At 36.1% G+C, this 8,227-nt stretch overlaps 1 long non-coding RNA gene across 3 annotated transcripts; it reads right to left on the bottom strand.

Annotated features, from left to right (window-relative positions):
- Positions 1-394: 394 nt before the first annotated feature.
- On the bottom strand, positions 395-3,372 carry LOC104214645 (uncharacterized). Of its 3 annotated transcripts, none has more exons than XR_707973.2 (4): positions 3,114-3,372; positions 2,204-2,247; positions 735-2,084; positions 395-630 (listed from the first exon to the last, which is right to left on the bottom strand). It is a non-coding gene; the product is annotated as an uncharacterized lncRNA (long non-coding RNA). The 3 variants fall into 3 exon arrangements; XR_707974.2 differs by lacking the exon at positions 3,114-3,372 and having other exon boundaries at positions 735-1,861; positions 1,945-2,084; positions 2,204-3,107; XR_707972.2 differs by lacking the exon at positions 3,114-3,372 and having other exon boundaries at positions 2,204-3,107.
- Positions 3,373-8,227: the final 4,855 nt, after the last annotated feature.

Raw genomic sequence — 8,227 nt, 5'->3', positions numbered from 1 at the left:
CCTGTGATGACTATTCATTAATGTAAAACAAATATTTCGTTCTTTTTGGGCAGTCTGGGCAACTTAGATAACTGGAAAACAAATACAGCAAACCCAAAAAAAAATGCCAAAAATAGTAAAAACTGGCGAATTGCTTCAATTAATACGAAAAAAATACACCTGATACGCAAACATATCGCATATGAAATAAAATCGGCAAATATACTGCATGTGTAATTCCACTCAGGCTGACTTCTTTTTTCATATGGACTCAGAGGCTGACTTATTTTTCATTCATAGAATTGAATCTCACAATACATCTTCCTTTCCAAGTAAAAGCATGCGGATTGCATGCGCAAATTACATCTGATACGGAGAATATTGCATATGAAATATAATCGAAAAATATGCCACATGTGTAATGCCACTCAAAGGCTGACTTCTTTTTCATTCATAGAATTGAATCTGACCATGAGCTGCCTTTCCAAGCTCTGCATTATGGGTTCATAGTAAAAAAATATAAAATTCTAGCAATACATATCAAATGACATCTAAACCATATTGTTGGAGCTCGTCTCCACTAAACTGTCTTCAAGATCATGCTCATGAGCCCTCACCATATGAAACATCTGAAACACGCTGAAGAAAGCACTGCACCGAGATTCATATAAATTTAGAAGTATTACTTAGCTACATTAAAATTGATGTACAATAGTCTTGAAATGGCATAATAAAAGGATGGAGAAATTACTAACCTTGCATCAGTTGCAGCATTCAGCTCCATATCCTTTGTATTTTCTTTATCTTACACAATCTACGAACCAAAATAGCAACTGTAAAGAAGATCCAAATAGGACGAACCCTGAAAACATAAAACTTAAAAAAACCTTCCACCATACTACCGCCTGCCTTCTTTTGCTCCCATGCTTTTCTTGTTTTTACTTAAATAACTTCATCCCTCTTCTCACATTCAGCAATTCATGCTCTTCCTGTTTCTACTTAAATAACTTCATCGCTCTTCTCACATTTAGCAGTTCTATTTTTCTGCTTTTTTTCTCTCTCTACAAAATCAGGCCAATACTCTTCCAAGACTTCCCCCTTTACACTTTCTATTTCTTTAACTTCTCCAAAGCTCACATGTAATTTTGAGTTTTCCATCTTAAACCTAATGGGTGCCTTCTTTCCCCTTGTTATTTATCACATCAAACGCCTTCTCGACTTTACTATCAATAATTCAGAATATAAAAATACATGAAAAATCAACCAAACAGATAGATATAAGAAATTCATAAAATAAGAAGGGGAGATTTACCTCTAGCGAGTAGTGGTGCTAAAGTTTCAGCAGTGGTACATTACTTACCAACCTTTATCCTACTCAAACCTTTTCACTTGTGTTAGATCTAGCTAGTTGAACTCAAAAAATTAAACAAAATAAATGTTCTATATCATGAACAAACTGATCCATCCATAAAGATTACTACTTTTCAAAGGACTATTACTTGGGCAAGATAAAAGCAAAACACGCCCATATCAATTCATCGTTGTATACACTGAGTTAGATACTCAATATGATGTCTTACTGAAATAACAGATTTATACCAAATTGGCACACCAATAATCTTTGAATAAATTCAAGAAATAATTAACATACACAATTTTGAATACGAAGCAGTCTTGAAGGTTCAAAAAAACTAACCAGATACCATCAGATATATGCCAAGAAGGTTCTATATACCACCCTTATCTAAAAAAAAGTTTCTACATACCACAACAACCTATGTTGCGCGGACTCTCCAAAATGTAGCCACACTCGTGTCGGATCTTTAAAAAATGCACTACTTCTGGAGGATCCAACACGTATCCGGCCACATTTTCAGAGAGTCTGAGCAACATAGACAACAACAAATATTACAATGAAAATAAAAATAAATTCCAGTAAATTAGAGTGATAGCTCAGATGTTTACCTCAAAAATAGGCTATCTTCAGTATGTGAATAAAAAGACAGTCTGGTGCACTAAGTTCCAGCTATGCCGGGGTTCGGGAAAAGGCCGGACCACAAGTGTCTTCACTATGTGAATGAACTTCACAAATATGTTGGGAAACACTGCAGGTGTTAAAACCAAAAGATCTGAAGCACCTCCTTCAGGTATTTTATTAGTGGGATAGGCATCACCTTTGTTTACACACAAAAAAAGACATTGTTTACCAAAAAAGAATGCTTACTTTGTCGAAGTCGCTGGTTTGATAAGCCTTCTCCATTTCCCTGCCTAATTCCATCAAACGTCAGAACCAATCTCACTCAATTAAATAAGGTAAATTAAAACCTTGTTAATGTCTGGCCTTTCTGCAATATTTTAGGTAACCTCTTTCAGCTAGTAATATAGGGAACATTTGTTATCTATGCATCATTTTGTTTCACCTACTTCCTGTACTTCTTCTCTTTTTCGCTTTTCTAAGGCCTTACCTACGGCTGCACCATTCAAGGAAATAAGAGGGGGGGGGGGGGGGCAAAAACTTAGATAAAGATCAGAAGGTGGAAATTCGACCATGCACACACACATTATGGGTCGATGTGATCATCAAAAGAATGGGTCGATGAGATATATTTGGAGTCGGATAGAGAAGATGATTGACCCTGTGACGGAGTTTTCGGGGCCAAAAGTTGGTTTAGAGGAAGCTTTCGTTTGGGAGAATGTTAACGTAATGAACTCTAGCCGGAAGCCCAAATTCAAACCAGCTGATCGAGGCCCATTATAATGTAGCAACATATCTTATCTATGTACCAATATATTAGAGGGCCCAATGTAATTTTCTTATACAAAATGTCTCGGGTCAAGCCCATTGTATAAATAGAGACAATTAGCTTTATTCAGTCAGTTTTTTTGTACATTCTTATTTAATAATGAAAGAAGCTTCCAGATACTCTCTCTCAACTGACCTTGAGACAATGATACCTTCTTCCACCTTGAGACAATGATAAACTTTGTTGGTTTTGATCGATTCTTTGCATATTAACAGTGAATTTAAATGAAAAGAGAAAAGGGGTTTTAAACTAAACATTGCAAAATTAAAATGGAATTGAGGAAGAAAATTCTTCGGAGAACATCGCAGAGCAAATAAATTAGGGTATTACCAGCTGAAGTTGTTCTTCCTAAGTAGAGATATTCAAAGCAAATTGTTTAACGCCAACTTCGTCTCCTCCGCTTTGCATTTTTTAAAATCAAACTACTTAAGATTCCAAACAAACTACCCAAATATTTCTGGATTTCCGGTGACGAGTTCGAGTTCCAGGTGTGCGTCGGAGAAAGAGAGTAGAAGAAATTGTCGAAGAATGTGACTTTTCAATATAGGAAGCGACTGTTCAACAGGGAAAACAACTTTTGGGTATTTCTTTTAAACTATTTGTTTGGTAGGGCGTATAAGAATAATGTTAAATAAGGTGCATTAGTAATGCATGTGATAGTAATGCATAGAAATTATTTTTTATGCATTATTTGGTATGGTGTATTAAAAATTAAAATAAATTGTATAATTTTTAAGAAATTTAATTGTTTACAAAAATGCCCTCCATATTCTTTAACTTAAGAGACTTTAAGAATAATTTTGTCTTTAACCATATTAATGCATGCATTACTAGCCTTTGTATAGCTAATGCCATGGTTTTCTATACATTACTTATACATAGGATAATACAAAATAGAGTGTATAACTAATGCTTGTATTAGCTATACATAGGTTGAAAAAGTGTACCAAACAAAGCATTACTAATACACAGAGCTAATGCATGCATTATTTTCTCTAACACACTCTACCAAACGGTAAATCCAAATTTTTAAGCGCAAACAAATGAGAAAATAGATAATTACTCATTCCTGTCTTACATAATGCCACATAACCTATCTTAGGTCCCTCAATTATAATTATATATAGATTACAGTTACAATGTATCGTTTTTACAGAATCATCTAATATTTGTGCTAAATCCATAATTTTATTGGAATTTACTTTACATGCCAATGTCATATACTCTAGATTTGTACTTAGTAGGCGTTTGGACATAAGAATTATAAAATTTCGAAAAAAGTGAATTTTTTTTCAACTGAAAATATTATTTAAAATTAGAGTTGTATTTAGACATAAATATAATTTGGGTCGCTTTTTAATTTTTGTGCGTGATCTGAGTGAATTTTGAAAAACAGTTTTTTAGAGTTTTTTAAATTTTTGAAAAATTCTAAAATTTATTTTCAAGTAAAATTTAAAAATTTTATGGCCAAATACCATTTTCAAAAGAAGTGAAAAAATTTTCATGGCCAAGTGTATGTAACTTTTCTCAATCTCCCTTGGTTTGCTTGGGTTGGCAGTGGAATTTGGAGTTTTGTCCTTTTCCCTATCTTATGGTTGTGTTCTCAAAGGTTTCTCCCGTAGCTTGGACTATCAAGGCTTAGACATGCAAATAAGTGGCCTTGACTTTTTTTGTTTCCATGAAACTTTAAACAAAAGCTTTTTACCTAATTCTTGCTTTAAGCGATTACGCTGACCTGAACCGATAGTTTATCGAAAACACTTTCTTTATCTGTACAAAATAGAAATAAGATTTGAATACACACTATTTTTTTTAAATCCCTCTTATTGAATTATACTTAGTTTGTTGTTGTTCATTGATGAATAGACCACGCCCCTCAGTGCCAAGAAATGAATTTATCGTAGAAAGCTTTTTTTACATAAGAGACCTATCTCTGAAATCATATGTCATCGGTATTTAGTAGAGTATCAAATATGTGTCATATGATAATAGTAAGTAAAAATGAAAGACTAACATAGAGTAGTGTTCCATGTGATATTTTTGAGCAGTGATATTGTTTAACCGAAAAATAGATTTTTGGTCAAAGCTTATATTTAAAAGAAAACGGGTTATTGATGACCAAGTTTACTCCACTTCCATGACAAGCTATTTGTAAAATAGTACGTAAAAATTATGGAGAGAATTAACAAAGAGAAATAAGGAATAAATCAATAATCAATCCCTAAAATCAAAGTTGTAAACTTTGATAAAACAGAGAATTATAGAATGTATTTTAGTAGTACTTGGAACTTGTCCTTAAAAATAAAATTCTGTATCCTTATATAGGAGTGTACAATCATAATGATTTTTTCATATAATTTGAATTCATTATGGGCATTAATTGTATTGATTATCCATTACTACAAATAACTGTAACTGGCATATTTATTGATATAAATGCTTTATAATTGCTTCCATTCCCCTTTCTTATTTACTTCTGGTTCATGTATTTTTTCTTTTTTTTGATCCTTATTCATTCCGTTCTCGCCTCTTCTTTGATAACTGTCAGGCCCAATTTTCTTCTATATACTGTCCCGTGGGTGTTTCTCTCGTGCCTTCGTGTTCTTAATTCTATTAATTGAGAATGCCACTTGTCGCTATATCACTGCTTCACGCATCATGTTTTGTCAGCATACTAACATTCCACGTGTAATGACTTTTACACCAATACAGATAGTCCCCTTACTTTCTGAATATTCGGGAAGTGGTAAACTTTTATGGCGGGAATTCTCCGCCGCCATTTTTCGAGTGTTATCATGTCTCCTTCAGAATCAATTCGACGTACATCACATCCATTTAATGCCCATGCCACATGGCTTCTAACGATTGGATCTGCAGTTTTTCAGTGCTTTTTAGGATTTTTCTGCGGCTGCGTCAGTCACGAAACGGTTCCATTATGACGCTTCATAATGACCAACTTTAACAATGGTCGTGTCTCCTTATAAATATTTCATTCTTTTTTGATTTCTTAGAGTCTTCCTTCTTCAGTATCTATCATTTTGTTCCTTTTTTGCCTTTTCTACATCCTTCCTTCTGTATTTCTTTGGACATTCATGTCTTCACCAGACCCTCGCAAGGTTGTGATTGTTGATGAGTTTGTTCCTTCTAATGCTCCTACTATAAGTAGGAGGGGTGGTAGGCTCTGTAGTCTTAGTTCAATATCCAACTGTGGTTCTTCTTCCTAGAGTAGTGCTGCTAAGCCATCTTCTTCTAGGCCTAGAGCTCCTTTAACCCCTAGATCTCCTTCTAGGAATAGAGATTTAACTGATCCTGTATGTGAACCTACAGTTGTAAAGATTGTTCCTCAAGAATTTTTTTTGTAACTGATCGTGAAACCATAAGAAATCAAGTTTCTTCTATGGCCTCTCTCAATCCTGCTGACCTTTACCCGAGTTTGATCACTACTGGTGTTTTTTCCCGGGTTCGAAGAGAGGGTCACTAGAAACAAGATTTCCCAGTTTTAGTTCCTGGTGCCAACTAGAGAATTACTTACTATCATGCCGGTTTTTCTTTTGTTTATACTTACCCCTTCACTTTAGGGTTCAAACCTCCTATTTGTTGGAAAAAATTGGATGATTATTGTGACGACCCAAAGGGTCATCACCTATTTTCTTACCCATTGTGTGCTTCCGAGGGCTTGAAAACCTCATTTACAGTCGTTTCGATTTGCTGCGCAGTCCGGGCGTGTAGCCGGAAAACTTAAACATGAAATTCTGTGAAAAATGATAAGTCTTGACTTTAAAATGAATAAATTTGACTTTGGTCAATATTTTGGGTAAACGGATTCGGACTCGTGATTTGATGGTCCCGGAGGGTCCGTAGGAAAATATGAGACTTGAGCGTTTGCCCGGAATCGGAATCCGAGGTCCCTAGCCCGAGAAATGAATTTTTAAGTGAAGTTATTTTCAGAAATTGTTTAAGGAAATTTGATGTGAAAACTGATTAGAAAGCAATGGTATCGGGCCCGTATTTTGGTTCCGGTGCCCGGTACAGGTCTTATATATGACTTGAGTCATTCCTGTGAAATTTGGTTAAAAACGGACGTCGTTTGACGTGATCCGGACCTTAATTGAAAATTTTGATGTTTAAAAGAGTTTTGAGAAATTTTATTGATCTCGAGGTTTAATTTGATGCTCATGATATTATTTTGGTAATTTGAGTACACGAATATGTCCGTAGGATATTTTTGAGGTTGTGTGTATACTTGGCTTGGAGTTTCGAGGGCCCGGGTGAGTTTTAAGTGGGGTCCAGAATGCCTTAGGCTTAGAAAGTCAGATGTTGCAGGTTCAGAAAGTTAAAGTCTCTGAACCCTCTAGTGCGGTCCGCGAGAAATCGCGTGCGACCGCGGAGGGGCAAGCGCGGCCGCGGTCGCCTTTGTGCGGTTCCCGGTGGAGGCTGTGCGGCCGCAGTCGCCTTTGTGCGGTCCGCCCAGGGTGCTGAACTGCAGGTCTTCAGGGAGGGGCCAGCGCGGCTGCGGTCACCTTTGTGCGGTCCGCGGTGGAAGCTGTGTGGCCGCAGTCCATTTGATGCGGTCCGCACTGGGGATCTGAAAGGGGTATAACAAATGGGAATTTCAGTTATTTTTCACTTTTCAAAACCCCAAAACATAAGAGGCGATTTTTCAAACAACCTTTCTTCTCCAAAACGTTGGTAAGTGATTTCTAACTCATTTTCTTTCACTCCTTAACATCTTTTAACATGATTTGAACTTCAAATCAAAGATTTTCATGGGGGAAATTGGGTGTTTTGGGTAGAACCTAGGTTTTCTAAAATTGGGGATTTGGACCTCAATTTGATATTCGATTTCAAAATAAATTATATATTTGGATTCGTGGGGGAATGGGTAATCGGGTTTTGGTCCGAACCTCGGGTTTTGACCACGTGGGCCCGGGGGGGGAGTGATTTCTAACTTTTGGGTAAAACTTTAGAAAGCTCATTTTCATGCATTGGAGTTGATTTATTTAGCACTTATTGATGCAATTAAGTAAATTGTGACTAGATTTGAGCGGATTGGTGGTGGAATAAAGGGGTAAAGCTATAGTTGAGACTTGAGTGGTGATCAAGGCATCGAGGTAAGTGTTTGGTCTAACCCTAGCTTGAGGGATTAGGAGTTGAGTCATACTTGCTACTTGCTTCTTGTTGAGTACGGCGTATAGGCATAGTGACGAGTATCTATACGTTGGTGTCAAGCATGACCGTGAGTCTTAAATTGAAAGTTGTTGTGTTCTTAAATGACACTTGGGTGCTTTACTTAATGATATTCTATGATTGATCATTTTCAATAATTGAACTGAGTACAAGTTGAGTTGAGATTGGTTATAGCTGACTCTCCCTTGCCGGGATGACTAATTCAATATTGTTGTTCCCTTGTCGGGAAAATTATAATATTGTTGTGTTCCCTTGCC

This window comes from Nicotiana sylvestris, chromosome 11 (assembly GCF_000393655.2).
Source record: "Nicotiana sylvestris chromosome 11, ASM39365v2, whole genome shotgun sequence".
NCBI classification, from domain to species: domain Eukaryota; kingdom Viridiplantae; phylum Streptophyta; class Magnoliopsida; order Solanales; family Solanaceae; genus Nicotiana; species Nicotiana sylvestris.
This window is presented reverse-complemented; position numbering and strand designations above follow the sequence as displayed.